We start from the raw sequence: 19,346 nt of genomic DNA, 5'->3' as shown, positions 1-19,346 counted from the left end.
TTGTTTTTCTCTGAGACAGTTCTGCAAGTCAGTCAGACATTTGAAACTCAAATTAATTTGTCTGAAAACTACTAAGAAAGTTAATTTGGCAGTCAAGGGGTATCTTAATACAGGCATCAGAAAAAGGAGGAATGGCAGTCCACATAAATGGGAATGTGTGCTTATAAAGAAAGGTGAGCATTCATCTGAAGAAACAGGTAGATTTACAGGATCAGATCCTGAAAGTACGTAAGTGCTGAAGGAGCCCGTGGAGGTACGTAGAGCTGTATGGCAAATGGACCTGCTCGTTTGCAATGGCCATTCATGCAAATTGAGCTTTTGTGGATGCAGATGAGCTGTACTTGTTCGTACCGTGCCTGTATCTAATTCACACACGGGTTCAGGTCAAGTGATTATGCAAGTGAGAAGTCAAATGACATGAGTGTTTTGTATTAATTAGTATGTTTGTGAACTTTTAAAACACTCTGATATGTTTGGTCATATGTATTTGAAGATACATCTCTGCATTACAGGTTACTTAAGGTTAGTTCTAGTACCAGGAACAGTATTAATACAAGAACAGTACAATAATACAAAGAAGTCACCTTTGGTTTTTTATTCTGTGAGGTAAAATGGAGGGATTCTGATTTATTATTTACTAGCTGGGATGAGTAGTGAGGGTGGCTTTTTGTTCCTCTAAAATGAAGACAGTGGCTTACCAGCAAAACATCTTCCCCTTGATTTAATCTTCAGCTTGTTCCAGCTTTCCCTTCTGTAAGTACTCACAAACATGTCTTTATTCAGCATCTCTGATCACAAGGGAAACATAGGTGGGACTTAAAACTAGGGATAGGAAGTTAATTTTAGCAAAGGGCTACTTGAATTTTTTTTTTTTTTTCCTATAAAGGGCTGCTTCTGTCACAAACTCACTTTATAATCATGGAGCAATGTTGTACTCCAGAAACATCTAAACTCCACCCAAAAAACGTCCACAATAAAGGAGGAACAGGAGTGTAGAAGTACCTGTAGAGATCATGTTTTGCATTACATATTTTTTTTTAAAAGGGCTATCTTACAGATTCCTGCCAAAAGGTCCTATTACTGAATCCTGTACATTAAGCTCCCCTTAAGTCTAGATTAGATGCCCACGTACATTGTTCCCTCTGTCATGAACAGTCTCCTTTATCTCCATTCTGGCCACCTCTTCTTGTGGCCTAATCCTGTTGGGAGAGAATCCCCCTGCAGCTAACTTGAGGCCCGACTGAGGGGGCGAACCCTCGGATTTACACCACAGTTGACCACATACACAGAAAGCAATTGGTTTTAGTTGCTGGTTAAAGTGTTGAAATTGTGGAAGAAACTTTCTTGAGATCCATAGTGTTGCTGTCCTCTTTGATCTCCTTGGAAAGCCCTCTGTTTAGGCAAGTCAGGTCCTTGACATCTTGAGGTTTTGATACAGGCAAGTCCACATTGCCACAGGGGTTAAGTGGGTCTGTCCTGCCCTTCTATCTATAATTTTACAGTTTCTTTGGCAATTCTTTGATTGCCTCCAATCTTGGATCCCTGAGAGATGCCATAGTTTTCCAAGGGGTCCCTCCTCTTGACAAATCAGTTCTCGGTATGTTGTAGTTTACTGTCCAGCTTAGTTCCTTTCAGTGGGGTAATCCTATAGTCAAAGAGTTCCTTGTTACTAGCCTGTACTGGTACCTTTTAGGTATCCTATATGAAGAGTAGAAGACATTATACTGAAGAAGGGCCCAAGCAGTCTTTTTGACAGGTACCCATCATTTCAGCAGGAGACCAGTAAATCTGAGGATTTCCAGATCACTTCAAGATGAGGGCTGGAATGAGCTGTGCCAAGGGAAAAGGCAGCAGAAAGAGCAGGGTCCATAGCCTTGGTATCGCCATGACCAAAACTGGACCATGTCATCTCCAGGTGCAGGAGGCTCATGAGCAAGTGAAGGTCAGAGAGCACAGTTGTGTATTGAGGAGCCTTTGGAAACAGGCTTTGAATTAACCAGGCTGCTCCGTGCGGAGCCTCAAACAGCAATAAAAAGATGACTGATCAGAGAGAGCAAGTAAAACAACATGGGTGTCATTGCGATTGTACAGACCTGTGGAATCGCACTGCTCGGAAGGGCCTGCAAGTGGGCTGCAGCCGTGCCACTGCCCTTCTCCTTGCCGGCTCTCCCCAAGACAGAGTTCACAAGAGCCAAACCCTGAGGTGAGGAAAATGTGCTGCTGATGTGAGATGAACACTGGGGAAGCGTTCAAATGAGGGAGGTGGATTCCACTACCTGCTGGTTAATGAGGTCCCATAGTCTTTATTTCATAACTGAAATTGCAGGGAATATCCTGTAATAGTGAGTAGCAGAATAGATGCCACTTGCTCATGCGGTGAAGCTGATAAAAAGGACTGGGTTTGGAGTAACCTACCACTAGCTTGCCTTACAAAGCTTTTTTTTTGATGTGATGAACATACCTGCTTTTTATTTGTTCATAAATAGCAGTGATTAAAAGCATTAATAGCCTTTCTTTCAAGGCAGAAGAATGAACATTAAATGTGTATCTAGACAGCAGCCTGTCTTCCAAACAACAGCTATGAAGTGCCACAGTGTTTTTAACCTTCCAATTTTTTCTTGCTTCAAGGTAAGTATATGTGACTTGGCTGTCAGTGTGGCTGTAACCTACCACTAAAATGAAAGCATTGCCTGATATACATAGTCAGATATTCTAAAACCAACAACAAAATAGTTTTCTCTTTGTGTGGATGGCTGTGACTGTCTGGTGAATGTCATCTGTGTTAAAGTGCTTTTAACTTGTTGCCCAACAAAAGATGTGTTATTGCAGTGCTTTGTTAGCATTAACATTTTTCTGGCCATATCCACTGCCATTTCCAGGGTCTTGTCTTGTATTTCTGGCTCTGGAATTCTGTATTGCTGGATTTCTAGAAACATAGTTTCTTAATCTTTCACACACTTAGTAAACATACAGCCCAAAGCAGATTTTATTCTGAATTTTGCTTAGGGGCTACGTGCATAAAGCACAGCATAAGTTTTGCTAGCTATACTTGTTTTTAAGAAGTGTAAGTAAATAATAAGGTAAAATCCTTATTGTACACGAGTTTGGAGCAGGAGGGATTCATATTCTATGAAATTTGCATAAAAGAAAGGTGTTTCTGGCTGTCTTTAAATGTAACATTATTTTATTTAAACACGTTCCTAAGGCTTTTGTATTGAAATTTCATTTTACCAGTACCCCATGATTTGCTGATTTGTTGTTCCTGAGCAGAAATAACTGGCTTGGCTATTTTGTAATGCTGCTGTTAGAAAATCCAAAAGTAGTATTATTTCATCGCCTTCTACACAATTTATTATTCCACTGGTACCAATCTTCAGTAGATCATAGAAGCAAAAGATTTGAGAATGATAGGAGTGACTAGCCATAGCACTCAAGTAGAAGCAAAAAGAAGGAACAGAGTGATTGAGCAATCTGTGGAACATTAAGAGTTCTCCAGATGTGACTTTGTGGCCTCATGTCCCCAAAAGGGGTTACCAGTATAGATTGGGCGTATGTAATACCTACAGAAGCATTAATCAGCCCCTAGATTCCTCAGCAGCCTGTGAAACACTCTCAGGAACACTCTGCCAAAGAATGCTGATGATCAAGTGATTTGTAACCTGTCTTTCATTGGGGAAATGTGTTGTCAGTCAATATCTTGCCAAGCAAGTTTAATGGGGTGGAGATTCTGGGAAAACTGGTGGGACTGGAAGTAAGTACTCCTCCTCTAATATTAAAATTGAGTTAGGCTTCTGAATAAAAAGCGATTATTTGCCTAATTTCCCTTCAGATGTTCTAATATACACATGGGTCCAAAGCTAATTCTCTGACTATTTAATAGCTTTTAGCTGGTTAAGATGCAGACCTTAGAATTGAGGGGGTTGGGAAATGAAGACAACTCATGGCTGGGAAATCGAATATGTAGAAATTATATTTTTTTTGTTCCTTCTAAAATAATTTCTTCATGGTTCCTGTTATTTCCAGTTCTCTCATTCCTTTGTGATCTGTTATTTCTGTGGATGTTTCTTAAAAAGCTGCTGTTCCTGTTTATAGCATATATCAGAATAGGGAGAAGTGGTTTGTAATGTCATTTAAATTTTTTTTTTTTGCCATGATGCCTAAAAAAGAGGATAGAAAACAAATCCTCTTTATAATTTCAGAAATATGTCTTGCTTTTTTTTTTAAGTCTTTTTTTTTTTTTTGTCTTTTTTTTTTTTTTCTGTTGGGAGAGTGTGAATAACCCAGAGATAGGGGGCTGTCAGCTTTGGAAACCCTTACTTGAAAAGGCAAGGATGTGAAGTCTCAGCCAACATTACTTCTCCCAAGGTATTTGAGTTAATGAACATAAATAGAAACCAGATAATTTTAAGCCACCTGTAGTAAAGCAATTTCCTTTGCAGAGCAAATTTTGCTACAATCTCTCTCAGATTCTGACCACGCATACCCTGTGGGGGAGAAAACTTAAAAATCCAATGTAATATCTCAGCAGGCAGGAAATTTTTTTCCCCTTTTAAACAAAATGTAACTAGTTACACTGCCTTTATTTTTAGGGTATATAAAGAAATTTGGGGAATAAAGGAAAAGGGGGAGAAAAAAACCCACCACCTTTGATCTTTCCCTCAAATTAATCAATTTGGAATATTTTCTTTGAGCAGCCTGACTTTTCTTTTAGCTGTGTGTGTCTGTCCTGTGGGCTGTTTCTGTTGCTCAAAGATTCCAGGTATTTAAGGTCTTCATTCCTTGAAGGTACCATGTGTTTAAAAAAAGCAAAACAAACACCAAAAAATCAAAACCAAGCCCCCCCCCCCCCCCCCCCCCCCAAAAAAAAAAAACCAAACCCAAAAAACCCCAACAAACCAAAACCCACCACCCCTCAAAAAACAACAACCCGCCCTCTATTCAGGAATTCCTAGAGTGCCATCCACATTTGAAACTCATCTCAGTGCCATAAGCATTTTGCATTTGAGCAACTGTTAAGAGAGCAGAGTACTTGTAGTCATAGAATCGTAGAAGCGTTTGGGTTGGAAGGGATCTTGAAGATCATCTAGTTCCACCCCCTGCCATGGGCAGGGACACCTTCCACTAGGCCACGTTGCTGCCAGCCCTGTCCAGCCTGGCCTTGGACACCTCCAGGGATGGGGCAGTGTAGAGATGCCTTATGATTAAGCTATTTTAAGTAATGGTAAGCCAAACTGCCTTGTGACATTTTGAAACAGGTAGTCATAGTTCTGGTAAACCATCTGATAGTTCTCTGTGGTGGTGTGCCACATGTTCTAGCAATTGCTGTGTTGTGTGTTTTAAGAGTTGTATCAGGGGTGATTGAAATTTGAGTCTTAATCTCAAACTGAGCAACCCCTGTGATGCTTTATGGAGCCTTTACTCCATTCTTCCACCTTTTATCTCTGTTTTGGCCAAAGCAGCCTCTCCAAGAGTGTATTTTGTACCATTGTTCCTCTGGTGTAGACTGGCTAGGAATTCAGAGACCTGAGCAACTTTGTAGCAGTCACCAGCATAGTCAAATAGCAGGGGGAGAAAAGAGCAAATTAATTCTAATGATTAGGTAGAACATACCAGTGGAGAGCCTGGCAGAGGTGCAGCAGCTGTTGGGGCTGACTGACTGCATGCGCACTCCCTCTGCGTCCCAGCAAACCTGTTTCCTAAATGCTGCTAAATACCAGTTGTTTCCTAACAAATTCTACTGTTTATCAGCGCAGAATGCTCTGTAACACCAAATAGCAAGTGGAGCTGCAAGAAATTTCGAGTATAGGCAAATCGTTAGGCTTGAGGCCTGAGTGTATTTTCTGGAATTTAATGCCATCTCTGTGTTCCTGTTATCTCTGATTCCTAATTTAGATTTTAGATCTCGAAGGGGTTCATTTGAACATACTCTTTACTAGCACTTTAAAAATGTCAGGCATATGTTTGTCAAATTTAGAGCTGGTTTAAGCACAATTATGCATGCATTTAAGCACAGTAGTTAAGTGATTTCATGAACTATATCAGTAAGTTTACACTAATGTAATTACACTGATACTAGCACGTTTTATGAATTAACTGCATTTGTTTCCAAACAGATGTAGTTAGTTCTATTGGTGCAAAATCCAGGCATAGACAAACACTTATTTTTGCTAATAATACAGTGTTACAAAGGTGCGATGTGTTTTGTAAGATGCGTCATAATATTCTTTCCTTCAGCCAAGAGGAAACTGACAAGTTGGAACAAAATGCTTTAGTAAAAACTGGGTGTCAATTTGGTTTGGTTTGAGGATATTTTGGGAAGGGGTTAGGGGTTTTTTTGATTGTTTTTTTGTTGGGGTTTTGTTTGGTTGTTGGGGTTTTTTTTTGTTTGTTTGAGGGAGTAGAGGGCTATATAATTCAAGGAAGAGGCATGCTTGGCAGCAATCCAGAGATTGTTTCAAGTGTACCACAGTCAAAAGAAGTAAAAAGTCAGAATAACACACAGAAGAAGTATTGTCAGAGTTGTCTTGACTGGTGATGGCTGGAGAAGGACATCTTTGGTGGGTGAGCGCTGGGGCTCTGAGCACGGTTCCTGGGGGAGCTCCCTGCAGCCAGCGCCGTGCTGGCAGCAAAGGTGTGTGCTGGGCTGTCACAGAGAAGAATCTGGCGATTCCTTTGGCTGAGCATTCACCAGGTAGACATCAAAAAGGGAAAAAGACACATGGGTTGTGCCTGGGAAGTCGTTTCTCCATTGGATTCCACTCCTGGAAAGGCAGAGCTCAGAGGGTTGCAATCAGCGGTGCTGAGTCTAGCTGGAGGCCTGTAGCTCATGGCGTTCCCCAGGGCTCAGTGCTGGGTCCAGTCTTGTTCAATTTATTCATCAATGACCTGCATGGAGGGGCAGAGCACACCCTCAGCAAGTTTGCTGATGATACAAAACTGGGAGGAGCGGCTGATAACCTGCAAGGCTGCGCTGCCATTCAGCGAGACCTGGACAGCCTGGAGAGCTGGGTGGAGAGGAACCTCGTGAAGTTCAACAAAGGCAAGTGCAGGGCCCTGCTCGTAGGGAGGAACAACCCCACGTACCAGGACAGGCTGTGGCTGACCTGCTGGAAGGAAGCTCTGTGGAGGAGGAGCTGGGAGTGCTGGTGGCCAGTAAGTTGCCCATGGGACAGCAGTGTGCCCTTGGGGCCGAGACGGATTCTGGGGTGCAAAAGGAGGAGTGTGGCCAGCAGGTCGAGGGAGGTGATCCTCCCCCTCTCCTCTGCCCTGGTGAGGCTGCATCTGGCGTGCTGAGTCCAGTTCAAGGGAGACGGGGAACTACTGGAGAGGGTCCAGCAGAGGGCTACAAGGATGATGAGATGATGGAGCATGTCCCTTGTGAGGAAAGGCTGAGAGAGCTGGGTAGCCTGGAGAAGACTGAGAGGGGATCTTAGCTATATCTTACGTGCAGGTGTCAAGGGGATGAGGCCAGGCTCTTCTCTGCAGTGCCCCGTGGCAGGACAAGGGGCAATGGACGTGAACTGCAACAGGGAGTTCCATTGGAGTATGAGGAAGAACTTCTCTGCTTTGAAGGAGACCAAGCACTGGGACAGGCTGCCCAGAGAGGCTGTGCAGTCTTCTCTGAAGACGCTCAAAACTCACCTGGACGCAACTCTGCAACCTGCTCTAGGAGAACCTGCTTTAGCAGGGGGTTGGACTAGATCTCCAGAGGTCCCTTCCAACCCTGACCAGTCTGTGATTCTGTGGTCCTACAGATCACGCAGTGCCAGAAACCCCTTCTGGAGCTGGGGGATTGATGCGTGCAGGGGAACAGCTGCATGGTCTTCAGGGGTTCTCAATGCCTACAGGGAGGAACAAGAGGATGGGAGTCCCACTGCAATAGCCCAGGCCCTAAGCTTACTTCTCTGTGCGTGCAGAAGTAGTGTGACAACCTGCAGCCCCTGGTGTGGCGTTCCCAGAATTAAATATTGTAGTTAGCCTTTTCCTTCTGATTTCCAGTTCTATAAACCTTGCATCTGTACTGCCATCTCTAGCCCTTGGGAGTACTGCTGCACTCCATCCGCTGCTGACAGCAGTGTCAAGCCTGATTCATTGCTGAGTGAGACTTGTTTTAAAGGGATGAGCCTATGTTTTTAAATTAGATGTGTTTTAACTGACCTGAAAGGTAGGCCAGAGCCTGAGCTGCCAACACTCTCAACAACAAGAAATTGTATTTTGAGAGGAATGCAGTAAAAAGTCCAGCCTTTTGTCTGGAGCAGATGCCATCTTCATTCAAACTGCTTTGCTGGTAGAGGAACCTCTCAAGATCAAGTTCTCACTTGATTTGGTTTAGGGACTAAACTGGAATGGGCAGAAATGTTTGGATAGAAGTTTCATATCAAAGCATCTGTTTTTTTGAAATTAATGTGTTAGGTGTTCCAGTAATGTTTTGGAGGGTGGGGGTGTGGAGAATGTAAAATCTTCAAAAATCAAAAGTATGTTTTGGTTTGCCTCTTCCAGCTCGCTTTACATTTGATAGTGTAAAGGGTCTTGTTTGACTTTCAGACTTCAGATGCTGTTATTTTCCCTGTTTTGAGGGGGTTCTTCTTTCAGCAGTTCCAGCCAGGTGCCGCCTTTGGAACAGCTCTGCTGACCCCAGGGAATTGCTGTTTGGTCACAGCTCCTCTGGTGTTCCCTTCCCTGTGGGTGCGGTGCTGGCTTGCGGGAGCTACTGCCCGGGTGCTCGTGGTGGGTATGTGGTGGCCGCTGTGCCAGCCCTTGCCCCTTGCCCCTGCTCCCAGCCCAGGGCCAGCCCTGCCACAGTGGTGCCCGTGAGCTGGTAGCTGGGCCAGTCTGTTCTCCCTGTTTTGAAATGCAGGCATCGAGGTGAAAGAAATGGTCTGGTAAACTTGTTTTGAAGCTCTAGAAGAAAACTTTCATTTTCCTATGTGTTTTTGATTTTGTTAGTTTTGCAGTATCAACTTGTCATCCTAATTCAGATATTTTTTGTCCAAAACCAAACAAAAAATGTAGCATTTTTCTGGAACAGAAATCCCACTTTCACATATGCATTTCCTTTGATTTTTGTGGGACTGCTCACATACATAAATAGCTGCAGAATCTTATTGAAATCCGAACCATAAATTTTGTAATAGGTTAAAAGCGTCCTGTCAAACTGTGGATAATAAATTCTGGATATAATGAAATTGTTCGTAACTTTCGGGGGGAAAAAACGAGACTGCATTTCCCCTCGCTGATTTACAATGGCTGTGATTTTTAAAGGACCTAAAATAACTTTCTGATGTAAAATTACTTAAAGTCCTTCCCTGAACAAACAGTGATGCTATGTTGGCCATACTGCTATCTAATTAAAAATTTACTACGGTATCTGGTGCCTGAACCAGGAGCACGGAAGTGCTGATGCACACAGCTCTGGAAGGAGCACGGTGCCGGCTGCTGGCCCCGACCTTGGCAGGCTGACCCTCCGCCTCCCGCACCCGCGCTTTGCTCTGGCTACTCTCACCCTGGCACTGTCGCTGCAAGCCTTTCATCCCTAAAGCTCCTCTGCCTTGCATGGATTTTATTTCAAAAAATCTCTTTTGACAGGTGAAAATGTCTTTCTTTGAAGTTCCCTGGAGAGGCAGATTCCCCTTTGGTCTGCAGTTTGCTGCACCAGCGCCTCTCTGCGTGTAAATGTTTCTGTTTGCTCTATAAGCCTTTTGCCTCTGCTGTGCTCTAAATATTCCTCATTTAATGAAGCAAAGTTCTTTAATTACTATTTTTCTTTGTGGAATGGCTTGTCGTCCCCTGGTCTTTTGATACTATCAGACTGGAAGGGAAAAAAAAATCCTTTAAACAATTTTCTGACTCCCTCTAGAGGATTTCTTTCCAAGCCCAGAAATAGCTCCACAGTGGGAGAAGCTGAGGGTTCAGTCGCTGCGCCTGCACAGCCAGGTTTCAGTGCAGATTTCATCTTTTCCAGTACCCACAGACAGCTTTTTTCTGTCAGTTGCTGCTAATGTCTCCCAGATTTTATTCCCACTGTTCTTTAAATATAAATGCTCACAGTCCATTTTTCCTTAGGCAATGCAAGCCCAGCATTCTCTGTCAAAGGACCCCACTGCAGTCATCGCTGCCTGGAGAACAGCCGTTCCTGTGATGTGCTCGCTCCTCTGGACCAAACTTGCTGAGACTATCAAGTAGAAAGCTTAATTTTAACACCTTTTGCATGCTTCCTCTCCCATTGCAATAGTGAAATTCTAATGTCTGATTTTCATGATGTCATTTTTTTTCCCCCCTTCACATAATTTACTTGTATTTCTGTCCTTTCCTATTGCTGTCCATTGTGTCAAGTCACAGGTGATGAAAAATGCCATTAAATTTGGACAAGAGTGGTGTGGCTTCTTTACAAAGGTCACAGGAAGAGTGGAGACCTATTTACTGGAGCATACTGATGCGAACGGTCCTTCTCTGAATGGTGGTAATGTGGTGTCTGTGGTCTGTAAAGAAAAATGCTCCGGAGCACTCTGCATGAAGGCTGGTTCTCTGATATGTTTAAATGACAAATTTAAATTTATTCCTCATATTTCAGATGCATTATCTTATGTAACCATTCAGTACCATTACCTTATTTGAGCATTTCAAATGTGTTATCTTATTTAACCAGGGGAATAGTGCTAGCTATAGTTGGAAGAAGCAATCCTGCGCTCTTCTTACTACCACTTGTTAGTTCAAAATTCTTTCAGGATCTTCCTTAGCAATCGGCTGTGGATAAGAGCTAATACTGTGTTATTGCTGCACTAAATCATTCTCAATTTGATAAAGGTTGCAGCCACCTCTAATTTACCCTCTTATTTCCTAAAGGAAATGTTAACCAGAACAATCACTTTAAAGGCAGTAGCTAATGATGGGCAATATCATTTGATTCTTTTAATGTACTTAGAGTCAAGAGTGAAGTAATCACGGTGTAACCAACTAAGGTTACTGTTGGTCCCTTGGACAGGGTGTCAGGCATGGGTGCATGCATGGACCTCTCTGCCTCAGCACTCCCTCATCAATCCGTGCTCCGCAGTTCAGCTGGTTTCCTCGGAGAGCCGGGACCTGGATGATCTTGTCTGTGGCAGTGACTGCAGTACAAAGGTGGCGCTGGGTCCCCCTTCTCACCCATCACACCCCTAGCACGTACTGCTGGGCCATAACCCCCTGACCACCCCAAATGCAACGTACTTGTGCTGTGAGGCACTGGGACTGCTGCAAAGACTGCTCCAATGTACCCCTTTAAAGGAGCTAAAGGTGTTCATTAACGTGTGCCGTTTACCTACAGGTAGCAGGGTTGGTTTGACCCCTTGACCAGAGTCCCTGCAAAAGCACAGTAAGAAATACCTCAGGGTTTGGAAGGGCTGTAGGTGACTTGCCCGGGGGATTTGTGAAGGGGACAGTCCATAGCGGCAGCAGTGGGCACCCATGGTGCGGTGGAAGAGGTCATTTCTTGCTGGTCACACATCCTGGCTGCCGCTGTGTAATTCTCTGCCCTAATTGCAGCAAACTGTGATTGCAGTAATTTCATATCTGGATCCTGCATCCCAGAAATGGCTCAGTTTTACGATGTTTCACTTGTGATGGCAGAGCACCCCCAGAGCACCAACATTTAAATGGAATTGTTTTTTCAGTGTGTGGCTGACACACGCCTGGGCCCTGCAGACCGATGGGCAGTTGGCTCTGCCCTGCGCTGGTGCTGGGCTCACATGCCTGTTTGTTTCTCAGGAACCACCGTGGTTTGTGCTGTATTCGTGGTGCTGAGCATGTGAAAACAGAGAGGAAGCATGAGAATTATCTGTAAAGGGGGTGCTGGCCTGCTTAGCTATGTATACAATTCCTCACCAAATTAAAATGTGGAATAGCGAAAAAAATTTTAAAGGGACTAGCATTATACTACTGAAACTAGTGGCATTAGATATATTCTTTTCAATGTTTCCTAACACTTCTTTTTAAATGGCGGTTGCAAGTGCCCAGAAGCCATGTAGCTTCTGTGTGCTTATAAAAATATATTTATGTTCTCTCCATTGTAGGTTAAGGGTTCTTACTCCATCACATCATGAGGGGCCTAAAGGAACATCATGTTCACCTATTTACGGCAGTGGCAAGCCGAAATAGCTCTTCTGCAGCGCTTAAAAGTAGCAATCTGGTGTGAACGCTTGAGCTTTTCTGCCACCAAGTGAGGCAGAGCGCAAAGTGATGACTGACTTCTCCCCACTGTCGTCGTCTCCTGTGACTAATGTTGCTTTAAAATTTCATTTTCCTCATTGCATTTGCTATCCATTTCTTCAATTTATTCTCTCGTTTCAAAGCTTGTCATTCGTTTCAAGGGAAGTGTTTGGTTATGCCCCAAACCACAGGCGTTTGCTTAGTACTAGTGCGTTAGGCTGTTGGTGCTGGCAGTGGTAATTGTGTCAGGACTCCTCTTCTTGCTTAAGTCAAGGCTTTATCAAGGATGATGTTGCCGGGGGTGGTATGTGGGAGTTCAGGACATGTCCGAAGGGGAGCGAGCAGGACAGGGAGCTGGCTGCGTGGCCGTATGCTGCTGGTGCCCGCTAGCCCGGGCAGTGGAGGAGGGGGGAACACGACAATGACCACTGTTACAGACCCGAGGAAAGGTCGTGGATTTATTCCACTCTGAGCTCATGTTCTTCCATAGTGTATCACTCTCTAACCCTCGAAAGGAGCGGGTGCGGGAGGGATGGGATATTTCTGTGCAGAGGGCTCTGCCTGGTGGGTAACTGTCCGTGTGCCTGCGGGAAGCCCTTGCTGGCGTTGGTCGTGCTGCATAAACCACCTTTTCCCCTTTGTTTGCTGAGCAATGGCTCATTAGAGAAGACCAAAAAACTTTACGTTCTTGCTCAGAGATTGAATGAACTAGAATAAATCTATGGCCTTTGCACACAGTCTTCTGTGTACCTTTGTACAAAATACATATTTTAAATATTTAACCGTTACAGAAAATTTTACAGAAATAAAAATAACACTAGGCTTTGCCTTCTGTGTAGCAAAAGAACTTTTAAATCGTCTGCACAAGACTCTACTTGAATAAACTGTTAAAACACTCTTCATACCAGAAGGCAATGCAAGGTAAACTTGTTAAAGGGCATCTATTACCTGAAACCTTTCCTTGTTGATGTGTGCTGTTCCCAGCGTGGTAGAAGTTGTAGGGGCTGTTGCTAACTGAGGCATAAGGAACATTTGAAAAGAGCAGAAAGCACCTGCAGGTGCCACCAGAGTTTATAATATTTCTATTCTGTTGGCAGTTTACTTGATAGTAGCATTTATAAATGTTTCCTATTGATACTGAGGAGGGGAAGTGTCTTTTTTTTCTTTACGCATTTCGGAGATCAGCCCATGCGATAGCTGTGCCTTTGAGTTCCCAGCTGACAGCACTTAGTGCGGCAGCATCTTCTGTGGGGTGGTAAGTGCCCTGTCGGTGGATGGGATGCCTCTCTGGTGAGCCTACGGGCGAGAGGATGCGACGTCAAGTCACCACTGATGGGCCTTCTGCTCCTGCATGAATTGCTGTTCTGGGGAGGTTTGGAGGCAATTTTAAAGAAGACAGCTGAGTACAAATCAATGTTTTTCTTGACAGCCCTGGTTGTCTTCCCCTCTTTCCAATTTACATCTGTCCTCCTGAGATGACAAATCGCAGTGTAGGAACCAGAGAGCCTTTCTATCTTCTGGATTACAGTGTGGGTTTGGGGATGGGGTTTTTTTGTGATTCCATAGGCAAACCTAATTAATCGGTATACTTTGTTCACTGTAAACCCTTTGAGATTCCTTAGATTTTCAGATTCTCCCATGGCTTGAATAGGAATGTAGCTGTAATTTTTTTCCCTGTTCTCAGGTTAATTTTTAGTCATTAAGATTGTTCATCTAAATTATGAAATCAGAAAACTTCAGGCACTGCCTGAAAGTCTCTGTAAAACCTCACTTGTTAGAGAACTGATCATGTGAGGAACATTCTTTGTCATCAAAGATCAAATTTATTTCGTGTGGTTTCAGCCTTGTTCCAAACATAATTTCTTGTGCAGATTCTGTTCTGTAAATAAAGTTTTAACTGAAAAAGTTACATAATCTTATTTATTATGTACATGTTGAGGTGTTGTAAAGCCTCATGACAGACAGGAGAAAGCCAGAAGTTTATTTGCATTCTTTCAGCAAAAATCACAGCGTTTTTCACAAATCAATGTTTGTGTTACATTTTAATTTGATTTTGTAATGGTTAGTTGCATTGCAGTTCCATGTTCCTAGCTTTGGCTTCCTGATTAGCCATGAAAGCTTTAACTGTGAAATTCTTATTTTACATTGTCTGTCTCTCAGAAAAACATAGAATTAGGAAACAATTTGCAGTACTTTAGGTTGAGCAGTTACTGTAACGCAGCTTTACTATTAAGCTTCAAGGTTCAGTATGGTCTTTGACATTTTTCCTTTTGTGTGCCTTTAGTGCAATTTTTAAATGATCTAGGTAGTAACATAGCCATAGTAATGATCACGTCATGGAAGCGGTTGTGCAAACGCATGCTGATATTTCACTAGTCCTGTTCTGCTGTGCAAGTTATTTAATAGCTGAGGTGGAAACTTGCGTAGCTCCTTCATCTAGCAGTAGAAGATCAGATCTCATTTTTATATTACTTTTCATGTATTTTTTCCAAAGCTGCTCTTTTGTATGGCTCAGGAGGGACCACGAAGATTTTCAGTACTCATGCGGTGTCATACAGACAAATTGTGACTAGCTTTATTCCTAACTCGCTCTGAAATTGTTAGGATGAGCTGATTATGTAAGGTGGAAGTCAGTGTGTCCCCCAGATAAACCTCTGAACTTTTGTGAACACTTGAACGCTTTCAAATATGTACCTGGGGGATCACGGGAACAGCGTGGCACGGGGAAAAGAGATGCATTGTATTCTCTAAAAGGTCAATAATAAGGCTTTACAGCGTTTCGGTGGGGGGGGGGGTTAGACTGTACTGAGCTGTGAGATAGGCTATTTCATGTAATATCTTTATGAAGATACTACGTGGGAAAATAATTCATTTCCCCTTTGTTTTTAGAGGTGCTGATCCTCTGAAGCAAATTCCAGCTTTGGAAGGGAAGCCGTATTTCAGAAAAAAGCTGGACAAGTTTCAGAGGACTCATTGCAAAAAAAGAAACCTAGCTGTGAAAAAGAGACCACTCTCTTCTGTTCTTTCACAATAGAGCTGTGCAGCTTTCCTTTACCAGAACTGCTTATGACATGGCAACTTCTATTCAAAGCAGAAGATTATAAAGCACAGAGAACAGCAAATTCAAGCCTATGTATCAAATTGAGATCACGTTGTTTGTGTTTGTGCTGAGTGACTGATTATGGTTCTAAAAATTTTTTCTTTCTTTTAGCATTGCAGCATAATTTCAGGAGTGCAAAACGTGTAAAGGTAATTTTAACGAGGGGACTTTGGAACGTGGATGTGTATTTTCTCATTAATTACTCACTGTTTTGGTGCTGCTGTGTGTGTGATCAGCCAAATTCTCCTGCTTCTAAAACTGTTAGGAATCTTTCCCATTGATTTTTATGGGAGCAATGGGAAGGGAGACAAAAGGGGATCCTAATAGGTTCCCAGCATGGAAAGACTTGCATGAATTTCATTTTAAAATCTGCAAAGTGGAACCTTCCATAAAGACCCGTATTTATTTCTAGTGAATAGGGTTAATTTCACCAACAGGCACTTTTTATAAGATGTCACTTAGTTTTGATATATCATGCTATTCCAGTGCTAGGTTTTTAATGATGTAGGAATAAGTGTCATACGTTGTTTCCTGATCTCTTATTTTTTAAACATAATAATGTGCCATCTTTTTCAGAAGTCTGTGATATACTATGAGTTTTGTGACATTTTATTGTAGTTGTTAGTGATGACCAACTTTGTTCAGTGTTTTAGAATAGCTCTGAGTGAAGAAACTTTGCTTCTGAGATGCAAGTTATTTTAAAGAATTCCTGGTACTTTTTACATAGTTGTACAGTACTCTTCAAAACTTGTACTTTCTTAGTTGTGCTGTACTGTTCAAAATACTAGGTCTACTGACAAAAGAATATCCTGTATACCATGTAAGGCCACTGACTAACCTTCTATGAGGCTTTTAGGCCTGAATGTAGATTAATTTATATTCAAAGGCTTGCACATGTGGAAGTTCGTATGTATGTTTCTTGCATTTCAGCATGCAGGCTGGCTAGCCATTTAGAATCTACCTGCTGTACTTTATTCCAAGAACAAAGGTACCAAAGCAAAGTGTAAATTAAAATGTTCAGTTGAAAGTGTTCATTTGCAAGTTGGATTTTGACATTTTTAAACTTCAGAAAGCCTGTGTTCTCCCCCACATAGTGCATCTAGAGGCGAAGCAAATTTATGAGTTGTGAGTATTGTAAAGAATATATTCACGAATGTACTGGCTTTTTTTTTCTTGGCCTGGTTTGATTGCTTCTTTACTAAAAATAGTAGCCTTAACTTTGAGTTTCCAGGCCTCTCTAGGCATAATGTTTTGATTAAAGTTGTCTCCTTCCACCCCTATTTTTTTACAGTAGTTATTCTTAATTTGAACCTAAAAAATTCAGTGTGATAATACAGTGATGAATATTATCACTTCAATGAGCTGGAAGTCCTGATGTGATTAAAGTTAGGGTTTGTGTTTGACAGATGATGGTGCATCATCCGTCCTCATCTACTGAGATTTCAGCTGTAGGCACGGTTGGTGCTATAGTCAATGGTAAGAACTTTCCCCTTGCACAGCAACAGTCCCCAGTTCAGCTGCACGCTGAGTGATACGGCCTTTTCCAAACCGATAAACTCTTGAGGAAGGTGTCCCATGCACATTTCCCATGCTCATCAGGACATAAAACCTGCAGTTTTCAAGAGTGGATGGAAAAAACCCTCTATTTCACTGCAGAGACGGAGTGAACTGGAGAATTCACTGCATTATTCATCCATTCAAGAAAGCAGGGTTACCATCTAGTATGACAAAACAAATGGATTTTCTGTAAATATGAAGATCATAATTATATTGTTTGTATTAAAGTTTAGGTTATTTGTGTGTGGACTGAAAGCATAGCAAATGTACACCTGACATTTGCATGAACATATAACTCAAAAGTTATTTAATACTCTTCTGCAGCATCTCAAGTCCCTCTAGGAAGGAAGGAGCTAAAGAGGAAACCCTGAAGAACCTTCTGGACGTTCTGCAGGAAGTAATGTGCAGTGTGCCCACGCAAGGCACATGGGCTCAGCCTTCAGCCGTTACACCCACTCGTAACGATGCCATTGATGCTCTCTGGTTAAAAGTATACAGGAAATATGCTAAAAAGCAAACAAGCCTAGAAAACATCGCCATGACAAGAAAACCGACCATTACAAAGCCATCAGTTTTGAGACTCCAAACTGACCCAGGTATTTGTGGTGGTTTGTGTGTTTGTGAGTCTGATCAGCTGTCAACAGCACTGAAAGGGCTAGCCTTAATATTTCAAACAGCTGCTACCAAAAAGAAAAATAAGACTCTTGATCAGTTAACAAAAGGATTTAGTGAAACCTTTGAAGAATGTTTTATAAAAAAGGAACGTTAAATATCACAATGAACTATGAAAAGCCAAAACCTATCGGCAAAATGATGGTTGCATGAGTCTAAGAAGGTGGAACATCGGGCTCTAGGTTGTCATCTTGGGAATGATTGGAACAGTACAGATAGCAGTGAAGAGCACACTTGAGAGCTTTAAACAAACCACATCCCGGTGGGCACGTTGAATTGGCTGCTATCTAGACAGCAAGAGCTCAAGCACTAGAGAAGGAATAGAGAATTTGTAAGAACAACCATGTAATTTTTCTAATGCTTCCTCTGTTCTTCTGTCTCCATCTTTCTGTCCACCGGGTCTAGGAGAGAGCTCAGCTGAGACCAGGAAAATAACTTCTTTGATTAATCTGCTTAATGATTTTAGTCAATTAAATACGTATATTGATAGTTATGTTGAGAAAAATATTCCGGCTTTTAAGAATGCTGAAAACACTCTAAAAAATAGTTAAATACTAATATCTGGAATATTGTCATTGTCTTTCCTTGAGGTTTAAAAGATTGATTTTCAGTTTTGTTATTCACCCAAACCAGATATAACTATATCTAGCCCAGTAATTAAAAGTTACAAATTTTTAGATATTTTTTTCTCATATCTGTTATGTGACAATGATAAATTGGGCCATAGTAATGCTATGTGGCATTAAACAGAGAGTAATGCTCAGTGGCCTCTTCCAAATTTTGCTGTTGCATATGTGCATGTAAGAGATGACAAGTCACTCGTTTCTAGAATACGTTCAGTGTTCTACACTAATGGTGCAATAATAAATTGGCTCAAACAATTTCTCCCTTTTTTTTTTTATGTGTGTGTGGACATATTCCAATTTAAATTTCAGCATTGGGAAATATGTTCTTACTTAAAAATAGTGCTATGCAATATTTACATTTTCTCCTGCTAGTTGCCAGATTTTTGGAACTCTGTATTTCTATTTTGCTACTGTTTATTCGGATTTTCTTTTGAGTTTAGTTAAATTCTTAGAAAGCTTCTGTCAAATATTGTTCTTTCTTGAAATGTAGCCTTCTGCAGGGGTTGAAAGCTGAAAATGGGAGGATTTGGGGTTTTGACATAAAGATGTTTTTAAATATGTTTGCTTTTATATCTTTAAGTTCAGTATCCATGACATTAATGGAAAAATCAATAAAAATGGGTTTATACCATGATGATACAAGGCTTATATTCAGAGAATTAGAACGTGCATGTTCTTGGTATTTTAATATCAAGCAAATAAAATAATTATATTCAATTTATTTTTTTCTAGCATAGTCATTATTTCATAAATTTGGTGTAGTCAGTTAAAGTGTTTTCTTAGAATGTTTTTTTCTTCTGCCTAACAAAAATCAAGAGCAATAGGCTGTTGGCTTTAAACCTTTAACGTATGCAAAAGTAAGGTACAAAAAAATAAAAATGCGACATGGAGATAGCAAAAAGCACCACAGAAAGCAACGGAGTTTAGCTCCTAACTGTTGTATGACAGGCTTTCATAAACATGGACAGCCTTAGAAATGAAGACTAAAACTGAAGTCAGTGGGGTCAGAACTGAACTGTCATAGGAAAGTTTTGGAATAGGCTGGATAAAGAATCAGAAATCTCATTTGTCTTCTATGAGCAATTGTGATGAATTTTTCTGCTTTTCCACATAGAACTGTACATAAACAAATGAATTTTTTGATTGTGGGGGGTAGTTGCGTACATTTTTACTTAGGAACAAGCGAATCTTCAGTATGCAGTTTATAA

General features: G+C 41.7%; 1 long non-coding RNA gene across 1 annotated transcript in view; it reads left to right on the top strand.

Annotated features, from left to right (window-relative positions):
- The window catches only part of LOC121091295, a 32,315-nt gene extending 13,456 nt beyond the window's left edge, over positions 1-18,859 (top strand). The window contains exon 4 of the long non-coding RNA XR_005828885.1: positions 17,165-18,859. This is a non-coding gene — a long non-coding RNA (uncharacterized LOC121091295). The remainder of the gene's footprint in view (positions 1-17,164) is intronic.
- Positions 18,860-19,346: the final 487 nt, after the last annotated feature.

The sequence above is a fragment of the Falco naumanni genome, chromosome 7 (genome assembly GCF_017639655.2).
Source record: "Falco naumanni isolate bFalNau1 chromosome 7, bFalNau1.pat, whole genome shotgun sequence".
NCBI lineage: Eukaryota > Metazoa > Chordata > Aves > Falconiformes > Falconidae > Falco > Falco naumanni.
This window is presented reverse-complemented; position numbering and strand designations above follow the sequence as displayed.